This window comes from Sus scrofa, chromosome 3 (assembly GCF_000003025.6).
Source record: "Sus scrofa isolate TJ Tabasco breed Duroc chromosome 3, Sscrofa11.1, whole genome shotgun sequence".
NCBI lineage: Eukaryota > Metazoa > Chordata > Mammalia > Artiodactyla > Suidae > Sus > Sus scrofa.
In genome coordinates, this window is record NC_010445.4 from 72,503,882 (window position 1) to 72,517,620 (window position 13,739).

Genomic DNA, 13,739 nt, shown 5'->3' on the forward strand with positions numbered 1-13,739 from the left:
GTTCTAATGGTAAATGATTGAAGTTGGTGTTGAAGCCTGCCTGACTTTAGAATATTCAATTCAGTCCACTGAAGCAGTTTGGACACACAAAGATTTGGTAAAAAATGAATTTAGGTTGTTTGCATCTATTATAAATAGAGCAAGCCAACACAAAGTGGGTGAAAATGAATTTGAAAAGCTGAAATGTCCAACAAAGAGGTCTTCATTAACTAAACAGTGTGTAAGTTATTTGTAAAACCCATGAACACATTAACTGTGGTTGGAAACATTCATTGCTTGTATCACTTCTTGAAAAAAAGGTCACAGGGAGTTTCCATTGTGGTTCAGTGGCAACGAATCTGACTAGTATCCATGAGGACATGGGTTCGATCCTTGGCCTCTCTCAGAGGGTCGGGAATCCAGCATTTCTGTGAGTTGTGGAGTAGGTTGTAGATGTGACTCAGATGCCTGGTTGCTGTGGTATAGGCCGGCAGCTGTAGCTCTGATTTGACCCCTATCCTGGGAACTTCTATATGCCGCGGGTGCGGCCCTGAAAAAAATCACAAAAATCATCAAACAAGTAGAGGAGACATATTGGCTAAAAATAAACTAGGAGGACCCCATCCCCCCTAAAAAAATACTTACTAAAATTCTACAAGCTTTTCTGAATTTTGCTTATTATTGCTTGATGATTTTTACATTGTTTAAATTCCTTTTTGTTTTTTTTTTCCTTTCTTTTACAAAAGCAATACTGCTCATTATAAGGAAACCAGAAAATTAGGTCAGTCCAAAAATATGTAAAGAAATTTCATGAAGATCTGTGCACCCACTCTCCCTCCCTTGGTCAAACATGGCACATTTTTCCAGACCTTTCTCTATAGATATTCATATGGATGTATTTTCCTTCATTCTTTCTTTCTCTTTCTCTGATTCTCATTTTTCCTTTTTAGCAAAAATGGGATTATGCAGTACTTTCTGTTTTGTAAACTCCCATACTTTATTTAGCCAATTCCCTATTTTTGGACATTCAGCTTTTGTTTCCAACATTTTGCTGTTACAGACCTCACAATACAGCAATGAAAAGGACTGTACTGCATGTGACACATGCAAACCTCACGGCCATACTGTTGAGTGAAAGCAGCCAGACACAGACATGTACGGTGTGATTCCATTTATAAAACCTTCTAAAACCAACAGGCAAAACCAAACCACAGTGTGTGCAGATGTGTACTCAGGAGGCAAAATTATAAAGGCAAGAAAGGATGTGATTATGGCAGAAGCAGGGTTGCCCTGTCCCTTTAGGGTCATGAGGATTCTGTGTCAGGAAGGCCATTCAGGGCACCTGGGTGCTGCCAGTGTCCTAGTTCTTGACGGGGTGGTGTACATATGGGTGTTTATAATCACTAAGCAGCACAGCTATATGTTATGTACTTTTATTCATATGTGTGACATTTCATGCTGCGTTTTAAAAAGTGAACAGAATTAAAGTAGTTGGCTAAAATATGAACTAGAAATTTAAAGCAGAGATGAAACTATTCTGAAATGTAAGCAAAATACTTGAAAGGCACAAAAAGATACACTGAACTTCCATGCTATATCAAAATTCCAATTTTTGAAAAACAAGGTGAAATATATTTTTTTAGACCAAATTGTCCTTTGGGCTAAATTCTTTTCCTCCCAGTTTGTTCTCAACTGAATTGTTTTCTATCAAATTGCCTTTTTTGGTTTGTCTTTGCTTTTTTTCTTCTTCTTCTTTTTAGGGCTTTACCTGCAGCATATGGAGGTTCCCAGGCTAGGGGTCTAATCTGAGCTATGGCTTCCAGCCTACATCACAGCCTTAGCAATGCCAGATCTGAGCCGTGTCTGTGACCTACACCACAGCTCATGGCAACACTAGATCCTTAACCCACTGAGCGAGGCCAGGGCTTGAACCTGCAACCTCATGGTTTCTAGTCAGATTTCTTTCTGCTGTGCCATGGTGGGAACTCCATTTTTTTTGTTTGTTTTGTCTTTGTTTCGTTGGGGTTTTTTGGCTGTACTCACAGCATATGGAAGTTCCTGGGCCAGGGATCAAACCCCAACCACAGCAGTGGCCCAAGCCACTGCAGTGACATTCCTGGATCTTTAATCCCCTGTACACAAGAGAACTCCCAAATTGCTTTTGTTCTTGACCAAGTCATCTGGATTATTCTAAAGCAAAGGCATTTTCCATGACCCTCGGTGTGCTGCTTTCATACAACTCTGATGGTGATAAAGTCCTGAACGTATAGTACTAACCTCACTTCCTGTGTCTCATCATTTGCTCTTGGGGTATGTGACACTGGAGACTATTGTCTGCCTCAGCTGTGAGCCAGGAGTTTTGTCTCTTATTCATTCACTCACTCCATCCATCCATCCATCCATCCATAAACGTGGGGGGCTGGGCATGCACTGTGTGCCAAGCACTGTCCAGGTGCAGGAGCAGAAATGCAATGGAGAGTTCATCATGCCTCTGCTCTTGCACAGATGCATTTTAGCACCAAACAAACAAAAAGATGATTTGTCCTGTGGTGACAAGAAGTGAATCAGCATAAGGGGGATAGTGGATTGAGAGTGATGGGGGATGTAGAGTTATAAGCAGGGGGTCAAGGAGGCCTCGTAGATAAGGTGATGTTTGCACAGAGACCTGAGGGAAGGGAGGCCACAGGGACAGTCTTCCAGGCAGGAGTACGGAGTGCAGAGCCCAGCCCACTCTGGGTGGAGCAGAGTGAGTAAAGGGCAGGGGACTAGGACCTGAGCTTAGGGAGGCGGGTCAGGGCCACATCAGGTGGGGGCCTGCCACTGACCAGACTCAGGTGTGCTGCTGAGTGGGTGGAGTTCCCCTACAGGAGGGTCCGAGCCAGCGGAGGCTGGGATCTAAGGTCTGCTTTAGAAAGGATGTGGGTGAGGGTGTGGGGAGAGCCTGGGATGAGGTGAAGGGACTAGAGCCAGGGAGGAAGCCTCACTGGGCCCCATGCCCAAGCCCCTCCCCAGAGCCCTTCCTTGCCCTACAGGCCTCTGACCTGAGGACCTGGCTCTGCAGTCCCTTTACCCTGGAGACTCAGCACTGAGCCCACCTGGCAACAGCCCCTCTGTGACAGGCGTGTTCATGGCCGAGTACTGGAGCATCCACCATCTCTTAAAATGCACCTGTCCTAGATGCCCTCACTTTAGCCTGTCAAGAACACTTGGATCCTAACTCTATCAGGTCGTCTAGGTGCCAGCTTGCTCTCAGTGCCTCAGGTGTGGAGAACATGCCAGCCACACCTGACTCCAAGTTCCCGTAGTGTGTTGATTGGGTTGGGGTTGAAGACTGTCCCATTCACACCGCTGGTTGACCTCTTGTAGGGTCGACCCAGTTCCACTAGTTTAACCATGGTGGGGCCATGAGTAATTTGTTAATAAAATACCAAAATGTGCCGGTGATTTACTTTTTAAAAATATGTGGTAGAGTAGATTCCAGGCTAGTCCTGTAAAAACGTTATTCTCATTTATTTGCAATCCAGTGAACTTTCTTGAGTTGGAAAGAAAGGGTGGTGTTCCTTCCTCTTGGGACAGGTGACTCAGACCCAGGTTGATTCTGCCGCTGCCTCTGGCCTCTGTGGAAACCCCTGAGGAGCTCCTGTTCCTGTAGATGAGGTGGGGTTACCTTCCGCCCTGAGGCGACTCCCTGCTGAACTTGGGCAAGTTTACTTCCACTACTTAAAGAAAAACACACTCACCTTCCCTCTCCTCACTGCACTCTTAACTCTCATAACCTCACCCTTGCTTAGTCAACCGCACTTCCCCCTGCTTGCAAAAGAAAAGACCGGAACATTTTTCATTATACACAGGCAGTGTTCCTGTATGGCCATCCTCCTTGTTCCCTGTAAGGGTGACCTGAAGTGACTTCCAAAATTACATATATTAAAGTAGGGAAATTTTATTTTATTTTTGGCTGTGTCTGTGGCATGCGGAAGTTCCCATCCAGGGATTGAACCTGCATCACAGTAGTGACCTGAACCGTAGCTGTGACAATGCTAGGTCCATTAACTGCTAGGCCAACTAGGGAACTCCAGGAGAATTTTAAAATAAAAATCAAAGACAAAGAAAAGACTAGGAGTTTAGGACACCAATATAAAAAGCACAGAGTCTCCCATAATTACTAAAGGGGAGATGTGAATTTAGTTCTGAGTTTCCCGGCAGCCAAAGCAAAAAGAGAAAGATGATCAATCTCATGGTTCACCATTTCCCTGAGGAAACACACACCTTCTGAAAGGTTGGTTTTTCCCAACAGTAAAGAATCTAAGTGTGGTGAAGAGAGAGCAGTGTCACCCAAGTTCTGTCTTAATCGTCTCTTTCCACTGATGCCTCTTCTGGGCCCCATGCTGTTTCATGCTCTGTGCTGGTCTGCACTGCACTGGCAGCTTTGACCCAAGCTCTTAACTGCAAAGTTGTGGAGAATGTCACAATCTCTGTAGTTGCTCAGAGTTCAAGTGTAACTTGAAGTGTGTCGTCTTCCTTGATTGTCTGGCTAGAGCTGTAGCTGCTGTTGGTCTGAATTTGCTGTTGGAAAGATACATGCAGATGCCGGGCCTTGAGGATCTTGCACTCTTTGATGTGGTACTTGACAATGCAGGCATTTTAGCAAAGGTCTCTCTCAGAGCCATGCCTGTACTGTACTGCCTGCTTTCTCATTGAGAGCTGCCCAGCAGGGCTGAGAGGCTCCAGGGCTTGTTGTGCCTTTCTGAGCAGCACCCAGATGAGGGACCCCCTGAAAAACAGCCCCTCCCCCCATGGTCAGTCACCTTCAGTCCCTGAGTCACCCTTTCTCTGCTCCTCCTTTCAGTTTAACCACTTCCTGCCCACTATTTGTTGTCTAATAGCAGAGTCAGAATGACATATTTGAACACTTCCCTACTTTCTAATGTAATCTTCCCTTCCAGGCTGATTTCTTTCTTTTTAAAAACATTTAAAAAAATATATATATAGTTGATTTACAATGTTATGTCAATTTCTGCTGTACAGCAAAGTGACACAGTTTTATGTATATATATATATATATACTCACACATATATATATATTCTTTTTCTCATATTATCTTCTATCATAGTCCATCACAAGTGATTGGAAAGAATTCCCTGTGCTGTACAGTAGGACCTTGTTGTTTATCGATTCTAAGTGTAATAGTTTGCATCTACTAACCTCAAACTGATTTCTTTCTGAATGTCAGAACTTTGTTTTCTGAAAACAAGGAGATGTTCCCAACACTTCTCAAGCTTCTCTCCTTGCTTGTGAAATAATCATAAATGCTCATAGGTGTTAAGTGCTTCCTTAATGTCCGGCACTGGGTTAGGTTCTTTCCATACACTCTCTCCCTTAATCCCTCCAAGAGCCCCAGGAAATAAGGACTATTATTATCCTTACTTTTCAGACCAGAAAAATAGGGCCCAAAACATTAGCCCCAGGTCACCTAATGAGAGGAAAGGGTGAAGTGGGCTTTGGTCTGGGGATTCATTTGACTAGAATCTATATGCTTGACTATCAGCCAGGACCGCCTTCCAGGGCATCTAAGGGACATGCCCCCCCCACCCCGAAGGATCCTCCCCCTGAGAATCTTTGCTTGCATGTGGCCAGCCTGCTCATCTTTGTTGATCCGAATTTGCTCCAGAGCGTTATGACAACCTCATCATCTACCTTCGGCGATGGGAATATCAGCAAGGCAAGGAAAGAGTCAGTCAGACATTCTGTTTTAATTAAATGCATTTTCTAGCAGGTAGATATGGGTCTCCCATCTCACTGGCCTCAGTGCAGGCCTGGGGACTGCCTACAGGTGTGACCCAACCTGGCCATCCCCTTGGCCCTCCAGCTGTCTTCTGTCCCAGATCATGGTTTCCTTGAAGGTAGACAGACCCTTGACATAGAGGTCCCTGCCTTGACTGCCCTGGCTCAACCGCTGCCCCAGGTGAGGTCCAGAGCATCCTATAAATGCCTCCTTCTTCCTCCCCCAGGGCCTCAGTGAACCTCTCCAGCCCCTGTGTCCCCTGGATACCAGCTGTGTCTTGGCCTTGGGACCATACTCTTTGCTCCTATGCTGGCTCTTGCCTCAGCTGCCCACCAAGTCCTGAGCCTGACTTCCCCAGAAATACTGCCTTCACTCACAGGGAGGGAGACGCCCAGAAGCTCCAGCCAGGCAGAGCCCATCCTCCCATCTGCCTAAAAGGGGATCTTCCATTCTCTCCCAACGTAATGGGGCCCTCGGCCACTAGAAGCTGAGCATCTCAAACTGATGGGAAGGCCAAGTGGGCTATGGGAATTGGGGCTTCTATTCCAGAGTCTCTGCGCAGGGAGCCTCGATGTGTCCCTCCTCGTCTAGGTCATTGACATCTAAGAGGTGGACAAAGGGACCCTCGATAATGGGGACTCCCAGGCTGAGTGGAAGCTGTATTTGGTAAATACTGGTTGAATCAATAGGGTGATGTCACAGGGTCCTCGACCCAGAAGACATAGAAGAGAAAGAGCTTCTTCAGCTGTACAGGACGTCTTCCTTCAGGAGCAGTCTGGGCTGTTGCACTGGGATCCTCACCAGGGTCAGGAATTACTGGTTCCTCCTCACTACAGGCTCAGAGGGCTGTTGAGATAGAGGGTAGGGCGATGGCTTGGCAGCGATAATCCACAGTTGTCTTTTGCCTTCCCAGTCTCTGCCTCACCAACTGGATCCTAAGGCCTCTTCATGGAAATAAGTAGCTGCATTCAAAGACTTAAAGAAAAGGTGCTATGTTTGGAAAATTGGTTATAATTTAACACAATTGCAATTTGCAAAAATTGAGGCAGGGGGGAGTATAGGGCTCTGAAGTCGGAGCTCAGCAGCTCCGTGGACTTAAGGCAAATGCCTCCTCGCTCTCTCTGCTGCCTCAGCTGTGAAAGGGCACAATGACAACACTCACGCCCCAGGCTGATGTGAGTTCCCAGGGACTCGGAGCAGAGCACTCAGCACATGTGAGTTGACCATGATTGTGACGTGGGCCCAAACAGCATATCCCAGGGCATTTTTCGTCAGGCTGCTGTGAACTAACAAAGTCAGGAAACTTGAAAATAAGATTTGTCATCTTGTGGGAGAGGCTATCTTTATGTGAAAGCTGCCTTCATAGTTATCTGTGGTTCAAAGCTTCCGTTCCTGAGGCACAGTAAACAGGGATCCTGATGCTGGGGTAAAACTAAGCTTTCTTTAATGTTGCTGGCAATTAAATCTTTGGTGGTTCATCCAGTTTGTTTATTTGTGTGTTTAATTTTATTGGAATATAGTCAACTTACAAAGTTGTGTTAATTTAACACGTACAGCAAAATAAATCCATTATACATATACATATATACATTCCTTTTCAGATTTTTTCCCATATAGCTAATTACACAGTATGGAGTAAGCTTCCCTGTGCTATACAGTAGGTCCTTGTTACCTCTCCATTTTATATATCGTAGTGTGTATATGTCAGTCCCAAACCTCTCATTTATCCTTCCCCTCTGCCACGTTTCCCCTTTGGTAAACATAAGTTTGAGTCTGTTTCTGTTTTCTAAGTTCTATTGTGTTTTTTTTTATTAGATTCCACATATCAGTGATTGCATATGATATTTGTCTTTGTCTGGCTTATTTCACTTTGTATGACAATCTATAGGTCTATCCATGCTGCTGCAAATGGTATTATTCGTGATTTTTATGGCTGAGTAATAGTCCAGTGTATATATGTACCCCATCTTCCTTATCCAGTCCTCTCTTAATGGACATTAATGTTGCTTCCATGTCTTGGCTGTTATAAGTTGTGCTGCAATGAACATTGGGGTGCATGTATCTTTTCTAATTATGATTTTCTCAGGATTTATGCCCAGCAGTGGGATTGCTGGATCATATGGTAGTTCTATATTTAGTTTTTTGGGTTTTTTTTTTTGTCTTTTTGACTTTTCTGGAGCCACTCCCTTGGCATATGGAGGTTCCCAGGCTAGGGGTCTAATCGGAGCTGCAGCCACCAGCCTACGTCAGAGCCACAGCAATGCCAGATCCGAGCTGCGTCTGCGACCTATACCACAGCTCATGGCAATGCCAGATCCGTAACCCACTGAGCAAGGCCAGGGATCGAAGCCTCAACCCTATGGTTCCTAGTCAGATTCATTAACCACTGAGCCATAACGGGAACTCCTATTATTTAGATTTTTTTAAGGAAATTTATACTGTTCTCCATATTGGTTGCACTAGTTACATTTGCACCAACAGTGTAGGACTGTTCCCTTTTCTCCACATCTTCTACAGCATTTATTATTTGTAGATTTTTTTTTTTTTAAGGGCTGCGCCTGTGTCATGTGGAAGTTCCCAGGCTAGGGGTTGAATTGGAGCTACAGCCAGCCTGTGTCACAGCCATAGCAACACAGGATCTGAGATGCATCTGCAACCTACACCACAGCTCACGGCAACGCTGGATCCTTAACCCACTGAGCGAAGCCAGGAATTGAACCCATATCTTCATGGTTCCTAGTCAGGTTCGTTAACCACTGAGCCACGAAGAGAGCTCCTATTATTTGTAGAATTTTTGATAATGGTCATTCTGACTGGTATGAGATGATACTTCATTGTAGTTTTGATTTGTATTTCTAATAATCAGTGATATTGAGCATCTTTTCATTTGCTTTTTTGGCCATCTCTCTGTCTTCTTTGGCAAAATGTCTGTTTAGATCTTCTCACCATTTTTTTAACTGTTTTTTTTTTTTATGTAAAGCTGTATGAGCTGTTTGTATATTTTGTAGATAAATCCCTTTTTGGTCACTTCATTTGCAAAGATTTCTCTGATTCTGTGTGGGTTGTTTTTTCACTTTTTTAATGGTTTCCTTTGCTCTGCAAAAGCTTTTATATTTAATTAAATCCCATTGGTTCATTTTTGTTTTTATTTTTACTACTCTAGAAGTAGATTAAAAAAAGATATTGCTGCAATTTATGTCAAAGAGTGTTCTGCCTGTGTTTTCTTCTAGGAGTTTTATAGTATCCAGTCTTACATTTAGGTCTTCAATCCATTTTGAGTTTATTTTTTTGTCTTGTATAAGAAGAGTGTTCTTTTTTTAAATTTTCTGATTTTTTCCCATTATACTTGATTTACTGTATTCTGTCAATTTCTACTGTACAGCAAAGTGACCCAGTCATACATATAAGTAAGAGAGTGTTCTAATTTTATTCTTTTACATGTAGATGTCCAGTTTTCCCAGCACCACTTATTGAAGAACTCTTTTCTCCATTGTATATTCTTGCCTCCTTTGTCATAGATTAATTGACTATAGGTATATGGATTTATTTCTGATTTTCTATCCTGTTCCACTGATCTGTGTCTGTTTTTGTGCCAGTACCATACTGCTTTGAAGATTGTAGCTTTGTACTATAGTCCAAGGTCAAGGAGCCAGATTCCTGTCCTCCAGCTCTGTTTCTTCTTTCTCAAGATTGCTTCAGCTATTTTAGGTCTTTTGTGTTTCCATACAAATTAAATTTTTTTTTGTTCTAGTTCTGTGAAAAATTGGTAATTTAATTGGGATTGCACTGAATCTATAGGTTGCCTTGGGTAAAATAGTCTTTTTGGTGATAGTGATTCTTCCAATCCAAGAACATGGTATATCTTTCCATTTCTGTCGTCTTTGATTTCTTTCAAAAGGGTCTTATAGTTTTCAGTATTTTGCTTCCTTAGGTAGGTTTATTCCTAGGTAATTTATTCTTTTTGATGTGATGATAAATGGGATTGTTTCCTTAATTTCCCCTTCTGACCTTTCATTGCTAGTGTATAGGAATGCAAGAGATTTCCGTGCATTAATTTTGTATCCTGCAACTTTACCAAATTCATTGATGAGCTCTAATAATTTTCTGGCAGCTTCTTTAGGGTTTTCTATGTATAGTATCATGTCATCTGCAAACAATGACAATTTTACTACTTCTTTTACAATTTGGATTCCTTTTATTTCTTCTTCTTTTCTGATTTCCATGGGTAGGACTTGCAAAACTATGTTGACTAAAAGTGGCAAGAGAGGACATCCTTGTCTTGTTCCTGATCTTAGAAGGAATCCTTTCAGATTTTCACCACAGAGAATGATGTTAGGTATGGGTTTGTCATATATGGCCTTTATTTTGTTGAGGTAGTTTCCCTTTATGCCCACTTTCTAGAGGGTTTTTATCATAAATGGATGCTGATTTTTTTTTTCACTTAAAAATTTTTTTTCTTTTTAGGGCCACACCCGCGGCATATGGAGGTTCCCAGTCTAGGGGTCAAATGAGTCAGAGGTATATATGCTGGCCTATGCCACAGCCGCAGCCACAGCCACGCAGGATCCGAGCTGCATCTGTGACCAACACCACAGCTCAGGGCAATACTAGATCCTTAACACACTGAGCGAGGCCAGAGATTGAACCCGCATCCTCGTGGATCCTAGTTGGGTTTGTTAACTGCTGAGCCATGAAGGGAACTCCAAAAAATATTTTATTATAGCTAATTTACAATGTTCTGTCAATTTATGTTGTACAGCCAAGTTACATAGTTATACATATATACATTCTTTTTTTCATATTATCTTCCATTATGTTCCATCATAAGTGATTAAATATAGTTCCCTGTGCTATATAGCAGGATCTCATTGCTTATCTACTTCAAATGCAATATTTTGTACCTATTAACCCCAAACCCCAAGTCCATCCCTCTCCCTCCCCCTTGGCAACCACAAGTCTGTTCTCCATGTCCATGAGTTTGCTTCTTCTCTGTAGATAGCTTCATTTTGTGCCATGTTAGATTCCAGATTTAAGTGTTATCATATTGTATTTGTTTTTCTCTTTGACTTATTTCACTTAATGTGAGAGTCTCTAGTTCCATCCACATTGCTGTAAATAACATTATTTTGTTCTTTTTTATGGCTGGGTAGTATTCCATAGTGTATATATACCACATCTTAATCCATTCATCTGTCATTGGACATTTAGATTGTTTCCATATCTTGGCTATTGTGAATAGTGCTGCAGTGAACATAGGGATGTAGGTATATTTTTCAGTGAAAGTTTTGTCCAGATATATGCACAGGAGTAGAATTGCTGGGTCATATGGTAGTTCTATATTCAGTTTTCTTTTTTTTGTTGTTGTTTTGTTGTTGTTGTTGTTGTTGCTATTTCTTGGGCCGCTCCCGCGGCATATGGAGGTTCCCAGGCTAGGGGTCCAATTGGAGCTGTAGTCTCCGGCCTACGCCAGAGCCACAGCAACGTGAGATCCGAGCCGCGTCTGCAACCTACACCACAGCTCACGGCAACGCCGGATCGTTAACCCACTGAGCAAGGGCAGGGACCGAACCCGCAACCTCATGGTTCCTAGTCGGATTCGGTAACCACTGCGCCACGATGGGAACTCCTATATTCAGTTTTCTGAGGTTCCTCTGTATTGTTTTCCATCGTGGTTGTACCAATTTACATTCCTGCCAGCAGTGTAGGAGGGTTCTCTTTTCTCCACATCTTCTCCAGAATTTGTTATTTGTAGACTTGTTCCCACGATGGGAACTCCTATATTCAGTTTTCTGAGGTTCCTCTGTATTGTTTTCCATCGTGGTTGTACCAATTTACATTCCTGCCAGCAGTGTAGGAGGGTTCTCTTTTCTCCACATCTTCTCCAGAATTTGTTATTTGTAGACTTACTAATGATGGCCATTCTGACTGATGTGAAGTGGTACCTCATTGTAGTTTTGATCTGCATTTCTCTGATAATTAGTGATGAACATTTTTTCATGTGCCTGTTGGCCGTCTGTATGTCTTCTTTGGAGAAATGTCTATTCAGGTCTTCTGCCCATTTTTCCATTGGGTTTTTGTTTTATTGCTATTGAGTTGTATGAGTTGTTTGTATATCTTGGATATTAGGCCCTTGTCAGTTGCTTTGAAACTATTTTCTCCCGTCCTGTAGGTTGTATTTTTGTTTTATTTAAATGTTTTCCTTTGCTGTGGAAAAACTTTTAAGTTTGATTAGATCCCATTGGTTTATTTTTATTTTTATTTCTATTGCTTTGGGAGACTGACCTAAGAAAACATTTGTATTGTTGATGTTAGAGAATGTTTTTCCTGTGTTCTCTTCTAGGAGTTTTATGGTGCCTTGTCTTACATTTAAGCCTTTAAGACATTTTGAGTTTATTTTTGTGCATGATGTGAGAGTGTGTTCTAGTTTCATTGATTTACATACAGCTGTCCAGTTTCCCAGCACAACTTGCTGAAGAGACTTTCTCCCATTTTACTTTTTTTTTTTTCCTTTTAGGGTTGCACCTACAGCATATGGAGGTTCACAGGCTAGGGGTCGAATCAGAGCTGCAGCTCCTAGTGTACACCACAGACATAGCCACGATAGATCTGAGTCATGTCTGTGACCTACACCATAGCTCAGGGCAATGCCAGATCCTTAACCCACTGAGCAAGGCCAGGGATCGAACCTGCAACCTCATGGTTACTAGTCAGATTCATTTCCACTGCACCACAATGGGAACTCCTCATTTTCCCATTTTATATTCTTGTCTCCTTTGTCAAAGATTAATTGACCATAGGGTGGGTGCTGAATTTTGCCGAAAGCTTTTTCAGCATCTATTGAGATGACCATAGGGTTTTTCATTCTTCAGTTTGTTGATGTGATGTATAACATTGGTTGATTTGCATGTATTGAAAAATCCTTACATCCCTGGGATAAATCCCACTTGATCATGGTGTATGATCTTTTAAGGTATTGCTGTATTCGGTTTGCTAACATTTTGTTGAGGGTTTTTGCATCTGCGTTCTTCAATATTTGCCTGTAGTTTTCTGCTGGGGGAACGAGAACAGCCAGGCTAGGACAGTGCACCTGGCTCGGCACACCTGCCCAGCCAAGGACATGAATGCCAATCAATTGCACTAGACAGGCAGCTCAGAGGGCAGACTTTTGTGCATTTTGTTCATTGGTATGTCTTCAGCTGTAAACATAGCCTGGCACAGAGCAGGTGCTCAGTCCCTATTTGTCAAATGAATGAATAAATGTGAACTAACCAAAGGGGTTAATATATTAAAAATAATGACCCTCCTAAGCTTGTGCCTTTTCTCCTCTTACTTGTGAGAAATAGGAGGGCTTTCCTGGTGTGGGTTCCCCCAACACACACACACTTTGAGGGCTCCCAGCCACACCCTAGTCCCACGGCCCTCTCCCTTCCCTGTCACCTGCCTACCCTATTGCACTAGCCAGCCTCCCTCCTTGCAAGGCTCCTTTCCATTCAACACCCACTTTTTCCAGAGCCCAACTCAAATGCCACCACTTCTGTGATTTCTTACAGCCCGTCTCTGTACCACTTTGTTCCACCAACTATCTAATGCCTAATAGTGTTAAATCATGAGTACATCTCTCTCTTTTGCACCAGACCGTGGGCTGCTGGAAAGACAGGGGAGCTGTGCACACAGCCTGCATCATCAGAGGGCTCGCAGTGAAGGAGAGCCCAGAGCAAGCAGGAGAAATGGGAGGGGAGGAGCTAGAAAAGGCCCCAACTGGAGCGACACAACCAAAGCTCCTATCACAGAATCCAAGAGCTGAAAACTTTCGGTCAGTGAAATTTTTTTTTTTTTTTTTTTTTTTTTTTTTGTCTTTTTAGGTCCACACCTATGGAGTTTCCCAGGCTAGGGGTCAAATCGGAGTTGTAGCCACCAGCCTACGCCACAGCCACATGGGATCTAAGCCATGTCTGCGACCTACCCCACAGCTCACTG

General features: G+C 43.0%; 1 protein-coding gene across 19 annotated transcripts in view; it reads left to right on the forward strand.

Moving 5' to 3' along the window:
- The window catches only part of ASPRV1 (aspartic peptidase, retroviral-like 1), a 212,607-nt gene that overhangs the window by 179,924 nt on the left and 18,944 nt on the right, over positions 1–13,739 (forward strand). For 15 of the 19 annotated variants that reach the window (XR_002342602.1, XR_002342605.1, XR_002342601.1 and 12 more), the window contains one exon: positions 13,397–13,575. The exons of the other annotated variants lie outside the window; for them this stretch is intronic. The gene's annotated coding sequence lies outside the window, so the exon portion shown is untranslated. The remainder of the gene's footprint in view (positions 1–13,396; positions 13,576–13,739) is intronic. 19 annotated transcript variants of the gene reach the window in all.